General features: G+C 43.0%; 1 protein-coding gene across 14 annotated transcripts in view; it reads left to right on the top strand.

Annotated features, from left to right (window-relative positions):
- Positions 1-24,469, top strand: part of TMCC3 (transmembrane and coiled-coil domain family 3) — a 271,611-nt gene that overhangs the window by 206,169 nt on the left and 40,973 nt on the right. Inside the window, exon 1 of one of the 14 annotated variants that reach the window (XM_072773104.1) lies at positions 16,593-16,956. The exons of 12 other annotated variants lie outside the window; for them this stretch is intronic. The gene's annotated coding sequence lies outside the window, so the exon portion shown is untranslated. Of the gene's footprint in view, positions 1-16,592; positions 17,008-24,469 lie in introns of those variants that run through there. One more of the 14 variants, XM_072773105.1, reaches the window with a different exon arrangement.

The raw sequence follows: 24,469 nt of genomic DNA, 5'->3' as shown, positions 1-24,469 counted from the left end.
TTGGCTTCCTCTCTTAATTTTTCCCACTCAGTTCCCCTCCTTTCCTTACAATCCCTTTCACTATTTCTTATATTCCCCATATGAGTGAAACCATATGATGATTGTCCTTCTCCGATTGACTTACTTCACTTGGCATAATACTCTCCAGTTCCATCCGCATCGAAGCAAATGGTAGATATTTGTCCTTTCTGCTGGCTAGGTAGTATTCCATTGTATGTATAGACCACATCTTATTTATCCGTTCATCTGTCGAAGGACATCGTGACTCCTTCCACAGTTTGGCTATTGTGGACATTGCTGCTATGAACATTGGGGTGCAGGTGTTTCACTACATCTGTATCTTTAGGGTCTTTAGCGTAAATACCCAGTAGTGCAAGTGGGTTGTAGGGTAGCTCTATTTTTAACTTCTTGAGGAACCTCCACACTGTTCTCTAGAGTGGCTGTACCAGCTTGCATTCCCACCAACAGTGCAAGAGGGTTCCCCTTTCTCCACATCCTCACCAACATTTATTGTTTCCTGTCTTACTAATTTTCGTCATTCTCACTGGTGTGAGGTGGTATCTCATTGTGGTTTTGATTTGTATTTCCCTGATGGCAAGTGATGCGGAGCATATTTTTATGTGCTTGTTGGCCACGTCTATGTCTTCCTCTGTGAAATTTCTGTTCATGTCTTCTGCCCATTTCATGATTGGATTGTTTGTTTCTTGGGTGTTGAGTTTAATAAGTTCTTTATAGATCTTGGATACTAGCCCTTTATCTGATGATGTGTCATTTGCAAATATTTTCTCCCATTCTGTATGTTGTCTTTTAGTTTTGTTGACTGTTTCCTTTGCTGTGCAGAAGCTTTTTATCTTGATGAAGTCCCAATAGTTCATTTTTGCTTTTGTTTCCCTTGCCTTCATAGATGTATCTTGCAAGAAGTTGCTGTGGCCAAGTTCAAAAAGGTTGTTGCCTGTGTTCTCCTCTAGGATTTTGATGAATTCTTGTCTCATATTTAGGTCTTTCAACCATTTTGAATTTATCTTTGTATATGGCATAAGAGAATGGTCCAGTTTCATTATTCTGCATGTGGCTGTCCAATTATTTAAGTAATCTTTACACCCGTCATGGGGTTTGAACTCCGGGACCCGAGATCAAGAGTTGCATGCTCTTCCAGCTGAGCCAGCCAGGTGTCCCGCAGCATGGTGTTTTTAAAATTTGTTCTATTTCATTCTCATTTTTTAATTGCCGTACATTATTTCAGTATATGAATAAACCAGAGTGTGTTTGTAGCCTTTCTCCTAGTGCTAGACAGTTAGGTTGGTTCAGAGGTCTGTATGCTCGTGGGAGAGTTTCTCTGGGGAAGATGCCTAGAAGTGACATTACTGGGGCAGAGGAAAAAGAGTATCTTCACTTTTACCATCTGTTGGTAAGTAGCTTTGTGAAGTACTTGTACTCACAAGACTAATTTGTTAAAGCCTACATTTTAATATATGTTACAGGACATTTTCATTATGATACTAGTTTTTGTGTGGGTGTTAAATAGTATTTGCTTCAAGTTTGTGTGCATTTTAATTTTGCCTGCAAGGAAATATAAAGTTACTTTGAATTTACTGGTGGGCAGTTTTTTGTACCTTGCCAAGAACTTAGCATCTTTATTCTTGTTAATGTCTGTAAAAGTTGATGTGTCAGTATTTTATTTATTGAGATATTATTTACATACAGTAAAACTCCCTCCTTTAGGTGTATAGTTATATGAATTATGACACAGTCTTGTAACTACCACCCAATTAAGATAGAGTATTTCCATCACCCCCAGAAAATTCCCTTTTGTACCCTCTTGTCCCCAGCAGCCATTGATCTGATTTCTGTTGTCGTGATTTTGTCTTTTCCAGAGTACACTATAATTGGAATTAGTATGTAGCCTTTTTGAGTGTGGCTTCTTTCACTTAGCATAATGCTTTTACCATTCTTCAATGTTGCCTGTGTCAGTACTGTATTCTTTTTTTTGTTTTTTTGTTTTTGTTTTTTTTTTTTAACTGTATTCCTTTTTAGCGATAAGTAGTATTAGTATGTTTTGGGGAGTACTGAAGTATGCAAGTATGAACAGAGATGAAAAATGACTTAAATTCCATGCTTCTTGTGTGACTGAATTTATCCGTTTTTCTCATGTCACTACTACAGCATTATGGAAAGTTTAGAGCATCAGTTTTTACAGTTAGAAAGGACATTAATTTGTAATCCTGTTACTTTTCAAATGTTTTATTCCTTCAGAAATTTAAAAAAACATGCATGAAATTAGTGTTCTAGGTCTTAACCTAGGGTCTGTGGTTTTTGTATATTTGCATGTATTTCTTGAGGAGAAGTTCCATAACTTTCTTTGGAATGGTTCTTACTGGTGGCAGATGACCTTTAAAAAAGACGAAGGACAGTCCCGGTGGCCCAGTGGTTTAGCGCCACCTCTGGCCCGGGGTGTGATCCTGAGGGCCTGGGATCAAGTCCCACATCGGGCTCCCTGCATGGAGCCTGCTTCTCCCTCTGCCTCTCTCTCTCTCTCTGTCTCTGTCTCTCTGTCTGTCTCTCTCTCTGTGTCTCTCATGAATGAATGGATAAAATCTTTAAAAAAAAATAAAAAAGACAAAGAACCACAGGTCTAATGTAAGCTCTTGTTTCAGAATTAAAAACATCAAATGTATAGAAGTATATTTGTTGATATGTCAGTGGGTCGTGCTTTTATGTTAATTGAAAAAATTTCTAAAATATTTGCCCAGAAAACTCATTTTTGAGCAAATAGAATATTGATAGAGCTAGCCTAAGTAAGTGGCTCTGTCCACACTGTGACAAAGCCTTTACATAGGTTATGACATTCTTACAACAGCGCCGAAATGGAGGTACAGTCATCCTCGTTTTATGGACGGAGACCAGAGGCTCAGACCGGTAAATGACTTGTGCAGGATCACACCACCAAGACGTGAGAAGTGTGGGACTTGAACCTGGCTGGGTCTGCATTCCAGAGCCCCTGCCCCCTAACCATTGGGTGAACTGCTTCAGCATCTGAAGGGATAGTGACACAGACACCCAAGTGTAGACACCAGTTATCTCTGGGTAGTAAAATAAATGGGTACTTGGTTTTCCTTCCTCTGCTTGTCAGTATTTTCATAGCTTTTCTATAACAAACATATTTGCAATGAAATGTAGCTACCTGATGAGAACCTTTATCTTGAGAAGGTAAATCACATCAGTGCTATAACTTTCTGATTTACCTGTTGTTTTGCCCTGGATCTGGGGAAGGCTCAGTGGTCAAGACTCAGGACTACAGTGATGGAAACCAGTAGTAGGGCTGTGCTGTAGATACCCTCAAGCTACACACCCTAGAGCACCAATCTAGAATTCTCCCCTGGCTTTTTTCTCACCCAGCGCCTATTTGAAACAGGCTAGGAGCAGTCGGCTGCCTCATCCCAGAGCCCCCTTCGTTGTCCTGCGTGCTTCCCTGTCTGCCCAGTGCTCCTCTAGGCCCCGAGGTCAGTGGGACGGGGGCACTGCTCTTGGGGACCTCGGGCTGGGGAGGACAGCCTGCAGACAGATGATGATAGCGCTCCAGGGAGCCCTGGCCTCACATGGACCCTTCTGGAAAGAACTGATCCAGAGCCCGCTCTGGGAGGCTCCAGACCAGAAGGTGTAGGTGTCAGCTGTTCAGCCTTTCCGGCCCATCCTCCCTTCTCACACGCTGCTGCGGGGTTGTTCCCGATAGTTGTTTATAGGATGCTGTTGGCAGAGGAGGACAGATGGTACCGATCTCGCAGATTTCAGTTCACCTCTGATTAGCCCTTTGGAATGTATTTTGTGTATGTATATGCTGTCCTCATGCAGAGGAAATACTAAGTCATGGGCGTCACAGATAGCTTCTTTGATTTCACTCGGAAGGATGCTGCAGAAAAGGGAGGAACAGAGCTGTTAATTGTCATGGCAACCAGCAGGTTTTTATAGTGGAACGTTGCCTTCGTAACCTAAACCAGTCACCTTTTTTCTCACTAAAGAAAACAGACTGACGTAAACTCAGGGAAGTATAGTACATTTCTCAGCAGGGTTTTATTTGCTTCTCAGAAACAGCTTTGCAATGACTTCAGTTCCTTCATAGACTTTCAGAGCTGAAAGGCACCCCAGTGCTTTATAGAACTTTATGAAGTCAGATGCTTATGAATTCCGATGATGATGATGATGTCACCCCATTTCTACTCCTACCCCCCACCCGGTCTAATACACATGGCCAAGACTTCTATAAGGGGCTAGAATGAGGATGAGTTTGGAATTTGGCAGACACGCACTGGCACAGGCTCCTTCCTAGAGAAGAGTATTGCACTCACCATCCTTTGAAGACTTCTGCTCTTTTGCCCTGTGTGATCCTGTCGGGCTTGCTTCTTCACTGTCCATCACTCTGTAGACTCAGGAGATGCTGAGATATACAGCTCTGGGCCCACTGGTCCTAATGTGCTTCCTTGAACAGTAACATCAAGATTAATGGTACCTGTGTCCCTACACCTGTGGCACAGAAAAGGAGTCACTTAGGCACCTTTTCATGGCACTGGATTTAAGAATGAGTTCCCTTGCAAACCTTGGGTTGGTTTCTTCCTACCCCTACTGTGCAGTTGTCTCCTCTTGACTCCCTTTCACCACGTCAGGAGTGTGGTATGTGGAAGAGCCCATTCATAAGCAGCCCAGGTATGAATCCTGCCCATAACCATTCTGCTTTCAGCCTAATTCATGCTCAATTCAAATATGAATTGAGCACCTACTATGTGCCAGGCATCCCAGAACCAAAACAAAAATCACTCTCTTATATTCTGGTAAGGCAAGGTAGACAGACCAGACTGGTAGGTAAAATATACGGTATGTTAAATGATGGCAAGTACAGTGTTCAAACTCAAATCATAGTAAGGGGGCTGGGGATGCCCCAGGGGTGAAGGTAGAAAGAAGTAGTTGTAAATAGGAACCTCAAGGAAAGCTCTTCCCAGAGACGTCATTGAGGGAGGATCTGAGGAAGTAAGCTCTACAGCTCTGTATGGGGAATTGCATTCCAGGGAGAGGGGACACCAGGACAGGAGTATACCTGTTGTACCTGAGGCGCATCAAAGAAGTCATGTGGCAGGAGCAGAGTGAGTAAGGACACGAGGTCCAAGGGGTAACGGGAGGCCTTGGCTCCTGGATTAAAGGTGGGTGTGAGCTGGTGTAGAGAGACCCTTGGGGTGTGGTGACAGTGCCTTGGATGAGGACGCTGGCAGTGGAGGTGATGGGAAGTGGTCAGATTTTCAAATATTTCCTCAATCCATTTGAGCCAGTTTCCTCATGTAAAAAAATAAGTATAATTCTTTCCTTAGAAGGGTGTCGAAGGCTTCTAAGATGATGGACTGAAAGGGTCTTCCATGACACTCGTTCTCACCTACAACCTGACTTGGGTGCCCCCCCCGCAACCCAGCCCATGCCCAAGTCTGTTTTGAGCCTTCATATTCCTGTCCTTGTGGTTCACTTGTCTCTCTCCACACCAGAAAGTCAGTATCTCCTGTGCTTGGCCCAAAATGCACAGTGTTTGGATAGATAGAGAAATGGAAAGAAGGAAGAAAAGAATGAAGTAAGAGTTTCATGCATAGATACTAGTGCCATGTTTGGGTTTATATACTCCAACGGGTAACATAACAGGACTTTCTTTCCAGAGTTCATTGTTTAAGGACATCAAATGACAAGACATTGGCTACATTTGCTATTAAAAGAAGTCTAATTAGGAAGATGTGTACACGTATTTTCACATTTTAAAATTTATCTTTTCCCTGCTCTTGGCTTATAGAGAGGTGTTTGTTCAGAGACGCTAATTGGTGTTTTTACTTAGGTGTTTTTTAAGAATAAAGAGGTCATTAGCAGATTTCCTCAACAGTCTAAGGAAATCTTTCTTGAACATTTTATTATGAAAACTTTTGAATGCATATAAAATGTAGAGATAGTAACAACTTAAGTTAACACTAGCTTAATATACAGATAATCTGAATCAGTTCAGGGAAAGTTTTTTTTTTTTTTTTGCATTTGCAATGCTTCTGTTACCTGTTACAATGTGAAAAGGCTCAATTTGTTAACTCTCCTGTTAGAAAAATTCTGTGTATGACACTTTCTTTCACTGGGAGACCCTTTGACCTTCATTTGGAAATGCTGCATCATTTACATTTAAAGTCAGGGTTGAATTGTGTCCCCTCAAAAAGGTATATTGAAGTTTGTGATGTTGTGATTTACAATAGGAAATATAGTTGACCCTTGAACAATGCAGGGTTAGGGGCACCAACACTCCCCTTCCCACAGTGGAAAATCCACATGTAACTTTGGTTCCCCCAAATAACTACAGGTGCCCTATTATTGATGGGAAGCCTTCCTGATAATCTAAACAGTCGATTAACATATATTTTATAGGTTATATGTATTACATATTGTATTCTTACAATAAAGTAAGCTAGAGAAAAGAAAATGTTACTAAGAAAATCCTAAGGAAGAGAAAATACATATACGCAGTACCACACTGTAAAAAATCCACATGTAAATGGACTTGCGTCATTCCAGCTCCTCTTGTTCAAGGGTCAACTGTATATATTTGGTCTTTGTTTCCATCTCCAACACAAAGCTCCTAAAACCTAGAGAATTTCCTAAGTGACTGTAATGATAAAAATGAAATGAGTGTCTTTCGTTATTTATATATAGCAAGCCCTGTTCAGACGCAGTCAAGTTTGCTGATTAGGTGACATTTGGAAAGCCCTTAAGGATGGGGCTGGTTGCCAGGGGAACCAACCTTGATTAGAAGATTGAAATTTTCAGTTCCCGCCTCCCATCTCTGGGGAGGGAAGAGGGGCTGGAGGTTGATGTAATCGCCAATGGCCAGTGGTTTAATCTCACATGGATTCATAATGAAGCCTCCATAAAACCCCGGAAGGTTGGGGTTTGGAGAGCTTCCAGGTTGATGAACACATGGAGATTCATGGAGTGTGGCTCCCAGAGAGCCTTTCCCTGGACCTCACCTTGTGCATTTGGCTGTTCCTGAGTTATATCCTTTAAACTAGTAATCGAGTAAACGTCTTCCTGCATCTGTGAGCCACTCTAGCAAATTAATGGAAGCCAAGGAGAAAGTGATGGGAACCTCCAGTTTCTAGCCAGTGGGTCAGAAACACAGGTAACAATCTGGACTGGGGATTGGTGGCCGAAGCAGGGGTTGACAGGCTTGCAGTACTGAAGCCTTAACCTGTGTGATCTGATGGTGTCTGATGGTAGATAGTGTCAGAGTTGAGTTGAATTGTAGGGTACCCAGCTGGGGTCGGAGGATTGTGTGGTGGAGTAGTGTGAGAGAAGACACAGGAGTGAGTTTGTCCTTTACAAAGCCCTCCCAGTACCTCAGAATAGGATCTTGCTTGGAAATAGGGTCTTTACAGAAGGAACCAAATCAAAATGAGGTCATTAGGATGGTCTATGGCTCAATATGACTGGTCTCTTTATAAAAAGAGGGGATTTGGAGACAGGTGTGCACACAAGGAAGGTGATGTGAAGACCCAGGGGGAGCACCTGTGGTGTGAGGACTGACTGATGATTGGTGTGATTTATCTGCAGGCCAAATGAGTGCCTGATGAGACTACCAGAAACTGGAAGAGAAGCCTGGAATGCTTCCTTCCCTGGTGCCTTCAGAGAGAGCATGGCCCTGCTGACCCCTTGAATTCAGGCTTCCAGAACTGAAATAAGAAGTATCTATTGTTTTAAGTCACCCATCTGTGGTATAGTCCCAGGAAACTGATATAGTCTGTCATCGTGTTTCCTATTGACTAAAGAAGCACTAATACCTGGGCCCAGCATGAGTAGAAGAACAGAAGGTCTTGAAATCTCAAGATAGTACTTGGTTAGCAGCTGGTTATCTCTGTGGTCTCCCAGATATGGTTACGTTAATATTCTTTGCCATCCAAATAAATACGTCATTTAAAATTGTTGCAAACCCATGGAAGTTCCAAGAATATTCCTGTGGAGCCATTTTGAAAAACCAAGGTGTAGGAGTAAGAGAAATAGCCCAGACTGGTTTTGAGTTCAGATCCTCTCTCTGCCGCTTGACCACCTGCATAATTCTTGTGTCTGTTCCACACCTGTAGAATGGGAATAATTCTTATCTCCCCTGTGGACTGTGAACTAGAGGTCATGAAAACAGTCTAGCATCAATACTTGCATGTAGCAGGGGCTCAGAAATCGGTTGAGGAATGGAGACTGGGGTGAAGGGTAGAATCAGATGAAGGAAGCTTGAAAAGATTCTGCTAGAGTAGGATAGGTCCTGGCCTGGGAGTCAGGTGGGGTCTGACTCCCCTTGTTTGAACACTGAGAGGTTTTCATCCAAGTGATTTTCGACCTCGAGGGGGCTGCAAGAGAGCATCTGGTTCAGGCATGAGCGTTGTTTCCTTAATGAGGCACACTCTCCAGAGACCAGCAACCTGTCCCAGGTCAGGCAGTCTTGTCACTTGAGCTTTCTTACTTAAACAGGACAACCAAAAACAAACCAAAAACTGGTTGTGTCTTTTTTTTCCCCTTTTTGTTCTTTTAAATAACAGCTTTATTGAGATATTAATGCACATACAATTCCCTCATTTAAAAGTGAACGACCGGGAACACCTGGGTGGCTCAGTGGTTGAGTGTCTGCCTTTGGGCTCAGGTCGTGATCCCAGGGTCCTGGGATCAAATCCAAAGTCAGGCTCCCCGCAGGGAGCCTGCTTCTCCCTCTGCCTATATCTCTGCCTCTCTATCTGTGTCTCTCATGAATGGATAAATAAAATCTTTAAAAAATAAATAAAAAATAAAAATAAAAAAATAAAAGCGTATGACCTCATGATTTTTAGTGTATCTACAGAGTTGTGCAATCACCACAATCCATTTTAGAACATTTTCATCACCCCCAGAAACAAACTCCATACTCATTAGCAGTCACTCTCCATTTCCTCCCTTCCCAAACCCCAGCCACAAATTTTACTTTCTTTGCCTCTGAATTTGCCTGCAGTCCCTCTCCATTTCCTCCCTTCCCAAACCCCAGCCACAAATTTTACTTTCTGTGCCTCTGAATTTGCCTGTCTGGACATTTCCTGTAAATGGAATCAGCTGTAATGTTGTCTTTTGTGTCTGGCCTCTTTCAGTATAAAGTGTCCAAGCTTCATCCGTGTTGGAGCACTTGTCAGCATGTTACTGCTCTTTATTGCCAAATAACCTTCCGTTGTATGGCTGTCCCACATGCTGTCGATCCACTCATCAGCTGACAAACATTTGGGTTGGTTGATTCCAGTTTGGGGTTCTTGGTATTCATATATTGCCATAAACATCCATGTATACGTTTTTGTGTGGCATATGCTTTCCTTTGTCTTGAGTCTGTGCCTAGGAGAATTGCCGGCTCCCCTGGGAGTTCTGGGCTCTACCTTTTGAGGATCTGAGTGTCTTCCCAGCATCTATACCAGTTTGCATTCTTACCACATCCCCACCCACTGTGGACGAGCACTCTAGTTTCTCCACATCTTCACCAGCGCTTCTCACTACCTGTCTTCTGATTCCAGTCCTTCCGGCAGGTGTGAAATAGCATCTCTTTGTGGTCTTATGTTGGTTTTTGACATTTCTTTGAATGGAAGTAGTTGTAGTCATTATATGATGAGATAGTTGAATGTCTCTAGCTGAAAAGGCTGGTATGATTAATAATATAACTTTTAAAATAACTTCCATGCTTTTATATATCCCTTCTTTAATTCTCCCCCCTTTTTTAAGTAAGCTCTACACCCAGCTTGGGGCTTGAACTCATGGCACTGAGATCAAGAGTTGCATGCTCTTCTGACTAAGCCAGCCAGGTGCCCCCAAATTCTTTCTTACTCTAGTCGTTTCTTGAAGCCAGTTATGCAAAACCAGTGTTGGGTAAAATAATTGTGAGTTTGCATGGCATGGCTTTTACTTCATTACTAAAATTGCCCAAGACCAGGCACCTGGAGCTTCAGAGTTCTCCCCACTGCAGAGTCCATGGTTGGAAGGCCTAGTTAGCAGCCAGTCTTTTGAGGAATGGTAATACATGTCTGGCCTCTTGTAATCTTATTTAAGGGGCCATAGCATTTACTAATGATTCTCCCACGGGTTAGCTGCTGCCTTGCAGATACGGTACTTATTATAAATGGGTACAGCGAGACCCTTTGGGCCAGTACAGATAGACTCTGTGCTGTTTTTACAGACAAGCTATACAGGCTGCGAATTCTCTCGAAGAGAACAAGACGCTGAACAAAAGGCATAGCACCTGTGAAGCCAGAAATGAATGTTGGTTGAATGATTAGCTTTGGCTTTGGAAGGCAGACGCTGTTCTAGCATGGCAGCTGGAGCAAGCCGTTAAGCTCTCAGAGCCCTGGTACCTTATTTGTAAGAGAGATATGGGAGCGCTCTGTGGCTGGGTTCCCACGAAGACGTGAAAGTGCCTGGCACGTGGTAGGCACTCCGCAGATGTTAATTCTCTTTCAAGTCGCTCTGCTGTTAGTCTTACATTCTTTTCTGCAGGTTTAGTCCAGCCCCAGATATGACAGATTGTAGGATCAGCTTATCTTTACAGAGAAAGAAAAGGCTTTTTGGCAAAAATTAAGTATTAATGGAATGAATATTGCAAATTGGTAGCTGCTGATTGACATGTTTGCTAAGCAGGTACTCAAATTTAAGGAAGCTTGCCTAGAATTAAAAACAAAAAAAAGGAAGAAATCCTAAGAACAGTTTTACCCCCTTTGCCAGGTACTTATTTACACAATTGTCTTCTATGGAATGTCCCAGCTGAAAAATTTTTATAAAACACTGGCTAGCTTTGTCCCAAGAGTTCAAGTTAGCCTGCATGAAAGCTTAGCCTCAGTGGATGTAAAAGGGTTGGGTCCTTTTTTGGAGCCTCTTTGCTTTGAGGTTTTTTTTTTTTTTTTTTAATAAGAAAGGGCTGTTCTTTTGGTCACTGGGTCTTTTTTTAGATTCGCAGTGAAGTCATAGTAACAGGCTCCATGTCTGACTGGGTTCCATGGCAACAGAGGGTTGTGACTTTATTAGAGAAGAGTCGAGCATGCCAAGAAAGATAAAAATCGGGAGTATGGAAAGTGACCAGATGAATGTGTTTTTTTGGATGGTGTGCCCTGGAACAGAACGGTTCCCCGACTTGGCATCAGTCCCCGTTACAAATTTGAATCCCACTGGGTTATCATTAGGTCATAGGGATCAGCGCTTATTTCCAAAGGATCTGCCTGCATCTTTGCTTTTGTTCGTTCATTCATTCTTTTTTTTTTATATCTTGGTATATTAAAAAAGAAATCAAAACAGTAATCGTAAGAACCTAACCGGAGACGATTCTCTGATTTCAAAGGTAGAAAAGAAATTTAGCTCATTCTTCAGGAAACTGATTACAGCTGTAAATTGTGAGACCATGTGGGAGGGCCAATTAGAGGCAATTATAACTCGATTGAACTCCCTCTGAATTAAAACTTGCTGTGTGCATTCCCGGCTGGGGGTTCTATCCCCCCCCCCCCCCCCCCCCCCGTTGAGGGGTGTGGAGAGACGGGTTCCAGGATGCCTGGTAGCATCCCTGTAGGAGACGCCCCCGTCCCTCCCCCACGGCAAGATGCAGGCTGAGGCTCTAACCCAAAGTGTGTGTTTAATCGGGAGTCCTTTTTGCTTGAGGTCCTCACATTTGGCGAAGAAAGAACAAGATTTTCGAATCCTCCTCACCTGGTTATGAATGTGTAGCGCTGTCTTTACTTTTCTATCCCCTGTGCTGTTTTTCTCTGTCTCCTCCTCCTGATACTGAAAGTGGAGAAACTCCAAAGGGCAGGTGGAGGTTCTGACATGCCTCCTGGGATCAGACGTCGTGAGTCACTCACGTCCAGCCTCGTCATGATGAATCAGAACCTGCACAGGTACTCACGATAAACATTAATAAGTACTGTTGGTCTAAGAGGAAAAGATTAGCTCACCAGATTTTCGGTGTCCCAGCTATCATTAATCAGGTATTAAGTCCTTAGGGAAATTATTTAAGTTTATTGCGCCTTGGTTTCTTTATCTTAAAAATGACCTGAATTGATATGTCCCGGTTTAAACATCCCTGTTTATAGGGATAACTTGGGGCATTGGTTTAACACATGAAACCTTTATTAGAGATTTTTGATTCACTAAGTCTGAGGTGGGGCTGGGTGGCAGGGGCCTGAGGTACAATTGGATGTTCAGGCAATACCAGACTGGCTTAGTAGTTATGAAACTTTACTTGGGCATAAGAATAGAGTGGAGGTGGGAGGGAGACGGGAGGCTGTTGAATGCGCATCTGCAGGTTCTGCCCCTGCACCACTGGTCTAGGCAGGGCCCAGGAATAATTTGAAAACACTGTTTGAACTCCCTCCCAGCCCCAAAGATGACTCTTCCCCATATTGCCCCTGACAACCCCAAATGAGCCGGAAGTCTTGGGTGGATGGCCAGGCCTGAAGGGTTCTGCATATACCCAGTGCTAGCTCCAAATTCCGTATCACTTTTTAAAAAGATTTTATTTATTTATTCATGGGAGACAGAGACATAGGCAGAGGGAGAACCAGGCTCCCTGTGGGGAGCCCGATGTGGAACTCGATCCTGGGACCCCGGGATCACATTCTGAGCCAAAGGCAGACGCTCAGCCACTGAGCCACCCAGGTGCCCCCCCTCCATATCACTTTTTTAAAAGGCTATTTGTTTTAGGGGCACCTGGGTGGCTCAGTCAGTTAAGCATCCAACTCTTGATCTCAGCTCAGGTCATGATCTTGGATCATGAGATCCAGCCCCACTTTGGGCTCTGTGCTGAGCATGGAGCCTGCTTGAGGTTCTTTTTCTCCCTCTGCCCTCCCCACCTCCCCCCACCTTCGTGCTCTCTAAATAAATTTAAAAAATCATTTTTAAAAAGTTATTTGTTTTAGAATCTTGGAGTGTGCAATAGCAAACACCTTTGTTCACAGAATTTTTAGTCTGTGCTGCGTTGTTTCCTATGGATAAGACTCAGTATTTGCTAAACATAGTTACTTCCTATGTGCACGAGGCAGTACCAGCAACATAGGGCTTAGCCTGGGGAAGTTGTTTGAAGCACAGAGACTGGACTCCCAAACCCAAAGATTCAGTAAGTCCTATAAAGAGACTGGGCATCAGTCTTTTTTTTTTTTTTTTTTTTAATTTGAGGATGTGTGTGTATTTTAAGGTTTGACAAAGGTGGGTTTCTCACCCCAATTTTCAGAGTAAAATGGATTTTAACTGTAAACACATGTTTAGCACAAGGTCCATAGTTAAATCAAGCCATTTAAATTATAGAAGGGTCTGTAACACATATAGCAGGTGCTTGAGGGGAAAAAAAACTGATCTTTTGAGACTTTTAAGAGTTCCTACAGTTTAATGATAAAATCATTAGCTGTTGGAGCAAACACATTTTAATGTGTATCTGCTCTCTTGAGTTTCTATTTGTGCCTTGTTTGTTTTATTTCCTGTTTAACAGAGATTGAATAACACTGTTAAATGAAGAATTTAGTAGCACTTTAAGCCTAAATTATGAAGGTTCACTTTTTTCCCCTATTAGCTAACTTAAAGAATGCAAGTTTATAGGAAAAAGATCCTATAAAGGACATAAGGTAGAAAATGTTCTAACATATGATCTTTATACCCAGAGATAAGCACTGTTACATTTTTTATATATCCTTACAGAAATGTTTTCTGTACAAATGTATATATCCATTATTTATTTAATCAATCTCTTATTGATATACAACTTAAGTTCCTTCTAGGGTGATTTTTTATTTTTACCCATGTTTATTTGCTTTGCAGTACTGTACTGAATATTTTTGTACATCTTTTTTCTGTAACCATATATGGTTAAATTTCTAAAAGCAAAATTGTTGGGTCAAGGAATATGTGTCTTTTAAATAAGGAAAGATGGGAACAGAATGTTTTTTCAAAGTTTGACCAATTTATTTTATTTTATTTTTTTTTAAGTTTGACCAATTTAACTGATAAAATCTGTCTCAGCGCTCAGGGACCAAAGCGCCCTCTCAAACTGATCATGCTTGAACGAACCAAGCCACATGTGCTCATGTGGAAGATATCCAGGAATAAAACAAGTTCCGAAGACTATAGCTCTGAATTGAATCATTCTCTATGTTTAATCCAAATGATTAAACTAAATACTATAGAACCCGGAGGCCATGATCAAGTAATTTTGTATCAGAAACTCGATTAGTAATTTTGAGATATTTATGACACATACATGAAGTGAGTGTGTAGAGCTGGGCTGTGGCTGAAAGCATGAGTGTCAGAAGCTACCAGGGAAGGACCAGGAAGGAAGGAGGAGGTGGTTGTGAATGTGTTTTAGCAAGTAAGTTGGCAATACCAGAAAATGTCCAGTGACCAACATATATACTCAGACCAGGAAGGCAGCCACAAAAATAGGTAAGACAAATCGGAGCTCAAATTTGAAGGCAAAACCAGAAGAAAACTGAAGGAGCTTGGCTATGTGGAATTGAATTCTGTATGCCTTGGTGGGCAGTCTGATTTTTAAATCATATTGTAGTTTTTAAATGTTCATTCTACAAGTCATAAATAGAATATGTAAAATGAGTCCAGGGAAAATATATTTTTCTTACATAAAAAGTATGGTATTGATTTAACATTTAGTTTAAGGTAAGATCCATTTGCTAGATTTATTTTTAACATTTAAGACCTTTACCTGAACTGAGCGAGAGGGTAGAGGCTACGTGATATTAACTTTGGCAGACACTCTTCCTCTGAATATTACAGTATAGTTTTACGTAGAGAGTAAAGTTCTGTTACGTGGACTAGGCTTTTTTATACTGACAGCATTCTCTTTTCCAAACCCCAGTGCCCTTTTTGTCTTCCATCACACACACCCCGCAACACAGAATTAAATCGATACCCCTAAAACCACTCAACATTTTTGAAATCTTTGCATTTGTTATTTGACGTGAAGGCAGGAAACCTCAGGTCCTCTGACCGTTCTGGCCTGATTTTTCATGCGACTTATGGCAATTCAAATATTTGAGAATCTGTTCATACAAGGAAGGTCAAAAGGGATTTAAAGACGAATGACTGGCAGCAGGAAAGCTTGTAACCTGTAGCAGGGTTAGTACTTGAATTATCATAACACGAGGCAGTATATAATCACAAAAGGGCAAGAGAGAAATATGAAATACCTTGTGTCTGGTATGACATCAGGGCCTTTTCTGATTTCATTAATTTCTAGGAGGAATTTCCTCAGATGAGACCAAAGTCTCCAAAAGATGAATTTCCTTACCCAAGGTCATATAGCTACTAAATGGCAGCGGGGATTTGATCAGATCTGCCTAACCTTTAAAGTCCGTGTGCATCCCCTCAGTAAGTGGCCAGGCACTGTTGCTGGCCGCTCCAGGCCCGTGTCGCCAGCCCCTTCCTGTCTCCGAGGGTTCACCTGGACACCTGTACTTGGATGTCCCACAGGAACCTCAGATCCACCCAAGTCTGAAGCTGACCCCTCCTCCGTGCCCAGTGTCCTCCTCCTGCCTCTCTCTAGTTTTCTGTCTCGTGAAGGATCTCAGGGGCCACCAGAAGGAACGAGAGTGAATTGGGGTTTTTCTCCCTTTTGGTCTCCTGTCCCGTTGGTGCCTCTTTCTGATGCTGCCCCCTGGGTGTACCCCAGGCCCTGTTCTCTCCTTCCCGTACTGCCCTCTCCGGCCTTTGCCCACTCTTTTTTTTTTTTTTTTTTTTTTAATTTTTATTTATTTATGATAGTCACACAGAGAGAGAGAGAGAGAGAGAGAGAGAGAGGCAGAGACATAGGCAGAAGGAGAAGCAGGCTCCATGCACCGGGAGCCCGACGTGGGATTCGATCCCGGGTCTCCAGGATCGCGCCCTGGGCCAAAGGCAGGCGCCAAACCGCTGCGCCACCCAGGGATCCCATGCCCACTCTTGCCTGAGACTCCTCCAGCAGATGCCACTGTGTCCACCTGGATTGCTCCCTCGGAGGGACTTGTCTGAAACTGGGATCTGGTTCTCCTAATCCCAGTAGCACCTGCCTCGTGGCCTATGGGAGGAGATCTGAACACCCTAGCCCGATTTCATGGGAACCCTTGAGGTCTGATCCCTGTCTTTCGACCCCTTCTGCCTTCTTTGCCTCACCCTGAGTCCTCCAAGTCCTTCCCTGCTGTGTGGCTGAACGGCTCAGATTCACCCCGAGTGACAGGTCTCTCTCTTCCAGCTGTGCATCCCCCTCGTCCCCTTGCCCATCCCTCCTCGCTGCCCCCCCCCACCCCGTGCTGCCGTCGGGCACCAGCACACCCCTGGCACTCATCAGAGGCCACCGTTTTTGCCCGGTGACTAGGCTAGTCCGACGGCTGGGGCAGGGGTGCTGAGCCCGCTCGCTGTGCCTGACACGCAGAGGCACCAGGGAGCGTCTGTCCCATGAATGATGCGACAGAGCAGAGTCTCCCGACTCCCCTCACTGCTCCCTTCCCCAGGCCCTGGGCCCATTTGCCGCTGGCGTCACCATCATTCGTGTTGCTGTTTCCTATGCTCGCTTCACCGCTTTGCACGGACTCTGCCCAACCAGAGATAGTCCGATGGAGCTTTCGTCATCGGCGAGCGAGGTGTGCCGGGCTGCGGGTCTTCGGGTGTTTGGGGTCCGCCCCCCTGCAGCGGGCCCTCCCCTGTGCCGCTCCACGCTGTGCGGCCCGGCGCTGGGTTGAACAGGGCGTGTTACTGCCGGCCCTTGTACTGGTTGCCGTGCGGGGCGTGGAACTTCCCCGAGGCGAACCCGGGAATACCCAGAGACCTGTGGGCAGTGTCTCCAAAGTCCACGGTGAGTCACACGACGGGGCCTTCGGAGTACCTGGCCTGCCTGCCTGCCGGCCGCACCCGCACACCCCAGGCAGGAAGGTGAGCTGAAAGGTGAGCTGCTCGAGGGCCCTGGGCTGCTGTCTGATTTGTTGTGTGGTGTTGGTAAGTCTCTTCACCCGCTCTCCCACGCCAGCCGGCCTGTGTAAATATGGATTGTAGAGCTTTGTGGTCACTACCAGTTTATGAGGTGCTTGAAAGAAATGCAAATTATTTTTATCCTTGCCCTGAATCCTCCCTAATTGCCTAGTGGGTTTCTAGGTATTTAAATTGCCTAAACTGAACCACCAAAACCTGTATTGCCAGATCCTTTTCAAAATGTAAATGCAGCCCGTGTGATTGAAGAGATGGACAAATACCTGGGTTTGAGTATGCCAGCTGCTGGCTGGAAACGAGCTGGTTCTCCACCCACTTCCCTGGCAATTTGAAAGTAATCCTGGTTCTAACCAGACTGGATTGGATCTAACTTTGCACTAGATCCTTTGACAAGTGGATATCCTTCCCTTTCCTGGAAACTTCAAACTCCGTGAAACAGATTTTGTGGGACAGTGTCAGCCACTGTCAGTCTACGGTGAGAAAGACGGGTGTGGTGGCAGTCTCCTCCGAGCTGTGGGCTGGGAGAGGAAGCGGCAGTGGGGAAGTGTACATCTGCACCACCGGGGCTCCTCCCACCACCCCATGGTGACGAAGGCTGGACTCCCTGTGGGGTGGGAAATGTCCCATCTCAGCAGAGTTCTGCCCCTGGGAGCTGCATGATCGCGTGGGAATTCACATTCGATTTGTGACTTTGTAGGTGTGCCCGTGCCATGGAAAGTTTCTGTACATTGCTACAAAATATATATAATCTTTCTTTCTTTGATTTCCTAGACATTAAAATGCTTGAACACATTTATTCAAGTAATTTTTTTTCCAATTAGTTTGGTATCAAAGGTTGATCTAGAACATTGCAAAGGTGGACTACCTGTTGGTAATGATCCCCAGCCTTTAGAAACAAATAATTGGGGCTAGAAGAGGGGTATGGAAAGTTAGAAGACTTTTCTGCTTATCATTCGATCTTTTACATCTTAGAGATTAAATTTCTGTTACTTAAAAAAAAAAAAAAAAGGAGGGCCCATTGTTCTAACAACAGCATCTTAGCCTCATAATATTGTTTTTTTTTTTTTTTTAATTTTTATTTATTTAGTCACAGAGAGAGAGAGAGAGAGAGAGAGAGAGGCAGAGACATAGGCAGAGGGAGAAGCAGGCTCCATGCACCGGGAGCCCGACGTGGATTTCGATCCCGGGTCTCCAGGATCGCGCCCTGGGCCAAAGGCAGGCGCCAAACCGCTGCGCCACCCAGGGATCCAGCCTCATAATATTGTGAGTGAAGTGGTCATGTACAGTTTGAGTTGGAATGAAATGGGAAAATTGCCACCTGTACTACAGAGAACTGCTTGTAAAACCACTACTACTGCCTTCTGTGACAGGCTGTTCAAAAGGAGGGGTCTCTTGCCAACTGCTTGTGGACAAGGGTTTTCAGGAGAAGCCTTCTCATGTGGGCAGGCCCCTCCCAGCTCTTCCTCCTCCTGGATCCTGTCCTGCAGCTGGCCCAGGAAGAGTGGGTTGTCTCAAGTGCAAGCAAGGTTAATTTGCAGGCTGCCTCCAAGTTCATCTGTAACCTGTGGGAAATTGAGAGTCTCTCTGCCTTGACTACATCCTTTACACTTTGGGATGTGACCCAGGAAGACCAAGTTGGGCCCCACTGCAGGTGGTGACCCAGAGGCCTTTAAGTCCAGATCACAAGTTAAGTAGGCCCTCAAATTTAGACTTTAACATCATTACCCAGGAATTAAGTACAGAGCCAGAGATAGACCAGTAGGATTAAAAAACAGATGTTAACTTATCAAGTAACTTAAACACAGATGCATACCCACAGTTTATTATACTATGTAACTTACCCCAGGGTTTTTATTTTTAAATGTTTGTAAATTGTGAAATATTACACATAAAAGACAATCCATTTAAAAAATAACATGAAACACTCCTGCACCTAAAAACCCAGGGTAAGAAATTGAACTTGACCCTATGACTTTTTCCCTGATTGCATAACCCTCTATCATAAGCCTCCCCTCCTCCCAAGAGGTCATGCTGTACATGTACGTGTTAACCATTCCCTTACTTTATCATTTCACCACCTATGTGTTTATACCTAAATAGGAGTTGGCCTGCACTTGATCTTTAGAGAGTGGAATTCATATTGTATGTGGTTTTCTTTGATTTGCTTCTTTTAAGATTTATCTTTTTTAATTCTTATAGCTTTGGTTCATCTCATACCACTGTACAAATGCACTTGGTATATATATATTCATTCTATTGCCTGTAGACCTTTGGGTTATTTCTGGGTGGTGGTGGTGGTGGTGGTGGTGGTGTGTGAACATCGCCGCTTTGAACATGTTTAATACACTTTCTCAACATGGGCAGTTCTAGAAATGGATTTCTGAGTCTCTAAGGTACGTGCCAAACAATTTTTGATGTTTTAAGAAGTCATTAAATGTAAACATTTTAAATATATCTTGTAATGTCAGCATTGCTTTGTTTAAATTCTGGAACCATCAAAAAATGTTTTTACATTGAAGTAGTCCTATCCTTTTTTAGCTCCTGAGAAACTTTAACCCTAAGGAGATAGCCTTCCTGTTTTTTTGTAGTTGTTTGCAGAAACCATTTTTGAAGGGCAAAACCAGACTTTAAAATCTGAGAATCACAAAAACAGTCTAGCCCTCAAGAGCCACATGAGCTATATGCAAATAGTCACCACATACTCATTCCGTGACTCTCTTCTGCTTACCAGCCTGAATAGTTAGGCCAGTTATTTTGCTATTTTTTTTAAATGTTATTTTGCTATTAGTAAAATCTTAGGGCCTAAGAGGAGACAAGGAAGTATCTTAAGTGTGCTAATGAAATTTTAAAGGTATTTGCATATTAGTCTCAGTTGGAGGGTACAAACACTGGGAACTTTATTAAGATCTGAAAATTGCAAAGAGAGAAACTCTACCAAAAAAGAATATAAAGCAAAATGTATCTCTGTCCTCAGATTCCCAGCCCTGTTCTCTAGAGATGACTACCATTCACAGTTTCTAAGATATTTTTTTTTAAAGATTGTATTTATTTATTCATGAGAGACACAGAGAGAGAGGCAGAGACATAGGCAGAGGGAGAAGTAGGCTCCATGCAGGGAGCCTGATGTGGGATTTGATCCTGGGACTCCAGGATCACGCCCTGGGCCGAAGGCAGGTGCCAAACCGCTGAGCCACCCAGGGATCCCCTAGGATTTTCCATACAACTAGAGTACCCTTGTATTTATATATTTAAAACCCCCAACACTGTACTTCTTTTAAAGCACAAACGTTTATAGACCTAGCTCTGCATCTTTCTTTTCTCCCTAACAGTTCAGCTTGGATAGCTTTCTGTGGTAGCCCATTCACATTGACCTCCATTTTAGTGGCTGCATTGTTTTCCATTGTACTAGAATTTTCTTTGGTGGTTCCACATTTGATAGAGGTCTGTGCTGATTCCAGAATTGGAAATAGATCATAGTGGTGGAGGTGGTGCAAGGAGATTCTTCTGTTATCAGCAGCAAAGAATAAGGAAAAGAGGCAAAGATCTGAATTTATTGGATATCACTTCTGTTCTTTAAATCTCTTTATTTATTTGCCTATTTCTTTATTGCCTTTTATACTTCCTTGGAGAACTGTATGGAAGCTCAAAAGAGCTAGGTTCTTTTTCCTCCTTGCCCTTCCTTCCCTGTGGTGACCATTGTGGTGGTAGAGATTGTGATATTTAAGTTTGTGAGAGAAAGGAATGTATTTACAAGTTCCTGCCTAAAAAACTGAGGGATTCCAGCTCTGTTCTCTCCCACCTGTAGTATAGTTGACACCGTATGATAATGGGAGTGTTATACCTGATGAGCAAACTTTTTTAAAGATGTTATTTATTTATTTATTTATTTATTTATTTATTTATTTATTTGAGAGAGAGCACTTGCACATACATGTGAGTGGAGGGAGGGCCAGAGGAAGAGAATCTGAAGCAGACTTCCCACTGCGTGTGGAGCCTGATGCAGGGCTCCATCACATGGCCCTGAGATCATGACCTGAGCCAAATCAAGAGTTGGAGACCCAACTAACTGAACCACTTTGGCATCCCCTGATTAGCAAATTTCTTTTATGATAATTCATCTGTTTGGCTATGGAAGAGTTTCTTTGTATAGAGCTTACCATTGCATTAATATTTGTCTAACAGTAGTGTTTGCAAACACTAGGTTGCCTGTACAAGCACCTTCTCTTTTTGTTTCTCTTTGGCTGGCTGAGCCAGCTCCTACAGTAGAGGCTGAAAATGCCAGATCTTGTTTCCACAGACTAGTGCACGGACATATGACTCAGTCCTGACCAAAGGCACCTAAGAGGAAATCTGCTGAGGAGTTTCTGGAAAATGTTTTCCTCCCTAATAAAATGTGAAAGAAAAAGCATTATAACTTGTCTAGAGCCAGAAATTGTCTACATGTGATTCCTAGAACCACAGTAGCTCTTTTGCCTCCGTGAGGGAACAAGCAGATGTCCTAGGGGTAGTGGAAAGAAAAAATGGATAGAGCTTGGGTCTTTGATAACATATTTAAGCCACTAAAATTTCATCCGATCCTTTTAGTTTGTGAGCTCAGAAGGGCCCTTATTATTGAATTTCTTTTATTCAGCTACTGAAATTATCATACCTGATACGGAATTTCACCCACAGGAAATAGCTAAGTACAAAACAACTCTGTTATAAGACAGCTGAGTGCCTACTATGTTCAAAAGAAATTGTAAGGCTCCAGGACTGCAAGAAAGATGGGGAAAGAATCAGTAATAATATGAGGCAGTAAAGGATTTAGTGCTACAGGAAGAAACCCAGAGCAGCAGGAGTTCTGAGTGAGCGCTGATTTCTAGATTAGAGGTGTTAAGAAGTGACTTTGTGTGGAAAAGGTTAGTCTGAGCCAGACTGAGGGAACCCTGTGGTTTTGGGAGGTAAAAAGTTGAGTTTGGTAGTTGAAGCCCAAGGTTCTAGAACAAATGCAGGCTGTGGACCCCAGAGCTGAGTTGGAACTCTGGCTCATTACTTTCTGGTTTGTGACCTTGTCAAAGTCCTTGACTTCCGTGGTACTCATAATAGACTAAACATAATCTGTAGAATTGAGGTGAGCACTAGAGACAAAATATGTTACATACCTATCCCATTGGTGGGCAGGCACCAAGTAGATGGTAGAGGTGGAAGGTTGCTGACACTGCCTGCCTGGGGTGAGCCTGTAGAAATAACGTGGGCATGTCTTTTTGACCTGATCAAAGTTCGTCTGGATCAGGCCAGTTGGTTGAGTTAAGAGTCCAAATATGAAACCCAGAGAGACAGGTTTGAGGTCAAGACACAGAGGGACTTAATTTCCAATGAAATGAATTTAGGCTGCATCCTGTAGGCATCCTGTGTGACGCTGTGTCCGAGAGGGGCACTCTGAGACAGTCAGATGCTGTAGGAGGTGGGCTCAGTGGTCCAGGGGTGAGGCATTGAAGACCTGCACTAGGTAGCAAGTGTTGGAGAGAAGGGAGGGGCTGGGAGTTGGGTTGATTGTCAAGAAAGAAAGAGAATTTAGTGATGTGATGGGTAGTGGGGAGGAAAGAATTAGCAAGGAGTTCTAAAGACTGAATGCCAGTCAGTTGCTCAGTGTGACATTCAGAGTAGACTTGTGACGCTTTCAGATAATCATCTCCCCAGGTTTGGACAGGAATACTTGGCAAGGATTATTAAAATGTTTGATGAATGATGTTGTAGAAGTGGAAAATAAGTGATGGTGCCCAAATCTGCTTGTTATTTAATTTTACCTCATTATGTTTGTCACTTTCCCACTGTTTATATATAAAGTTTTGTTCCTTTGAAAAATTTGCCTGTTAATAAGATAAACATACTCTTGCCTCTGATTAGATATGATTGAACACTTTGAGTCAGTCCTGTAATATGAAATGTATATTCACTGATTGTTGACTCCATGTTTATCCAGGATGAAAAGCAGTTGAGCATTTTTTTTCTCTGACACAGGGATTGTGGCACTTACAGATATATATCTACGTTGCCTTCTTAAGAGAACATCGTTCATAATATCTAAAGTAATGAATGACAGAAGCATCATCAAGTTTAGAAATCAAAGACATTTCAGTTCATCAAATTCAGGGTAATGTCTTGGGCTGAATGAGGTTTCATAATGTTCTCAGTTGGCAAATCTTGAACAGATGGTTCTTTAACATTTTGAAATGCTGAATAAGGTAGGTGGACTCAGTTGAATTAATAAAGGACACCACATTGAAATATTGTTACATCGTTAGCAGCCCTTGGAGTCATCAGCTTTCCTAATAGTAGGCAAAAAAAAAAAAAAAAAAAAAAACTTCATCATTGGTTATCTCAGGGAACCATGAGTAAAGCCTCTTAAGAAAGGCAGTCTTCTGACTGAGCATTAATAAGTTTTCTAGCAGTAATTGCACATAGGCAGTTCTGTAGTAAGCTCAAAACAAGTGTCCTGAGTTCTTGTGGTCTCTTTGGGAAGTTAGGGCTCTGGGCCAGGTATGGACTCAGGATTTGGTTCATTACAGTTGCCAGGGAAGAGAAAAGCATCTGACATTGAAACGTTTCCAGTTAGCTTTCTATCCTTCACATGCCTTCCTCCCCCCCCCCTCCGCCCGCTTTTACTAATTTGGTTTAAAAAAAATTTTTTTTTTCCAGATAGAATTTGAGTCATAATAGATCTACAGTGTGCTTAGGTATACTGTGGTGCTTTCCTACTGTCAAAAGAATCTGGGATATTTTCCAACTGTGGCTTAGAGTGAGCAGAATACAACTTGGGCATACATTGAAGGATTTCACTTTTCATTCCACAAATAAAAGACCAAAGGAATCGTAGCCTTCAACGAAGGCTTGAACTCCTGCCTTTTCTTTCATTTTGTTAAAAACTTTGCCCTTTGGGGGCACCTGGGTGGCTCAGTGGTTGAGCATCTGCCTTTGGCTCAGGTAATGAGCCTGCAGTCCCGGGATCAAGTCCCACATCGGGTTCCCTGCAAGGAGCCTGCTTCTCTGCTTACGTCTCTGCCTCTCTCTGTCTCTCATGAATGTAATTAAACTCTAAAAAAATTTTTTTTTTGCCCTTTGTAATCTGTGGAGCCCTCTGATAAAAAGCTCCAGGACTGCAATCACTGGAATGTGTTTGGCCTCTTAAGCCTCCAGAAGAGAGAGAAATAGCGATGGGATAAATTATGTCATGTATTTATGAGGCAAAGTGCCTGATTTCCTCTCATGGGATGGATATTATTATTGTAGGTGAGAACTCAGCTGTCCTTAGCTTCAAATGATTTTTTTTTTTAAATAGTGGATTTGGTTATACGATTGCTGCATCTCCTGTGGCCTCTGCCACTTAGTGTTGATATGTGATGACGTGTGAGCATACAGGCATATATTGACCAAATCCTACAGATTAATGGATCCTTCTTATGTCAATGTGTACACAGCACTTGAACTGTAT

Source organism: Canis lupus, chromosome 13 (assembly GCF_048164855.1).
Source record: "Canis lupus baileyi chromosome 13, mCanLup2.hap1, whole genome shotgun sequence".
Classification (NCBI taxonomy): Eukaryota; Metazoa; Chordata; class Mammalia; order Carnivora; family Canidae; genus Canis; species Canis lupus.
This window is presented reverse-complemented; position numbering and strand designations above follow the sequence as displayed.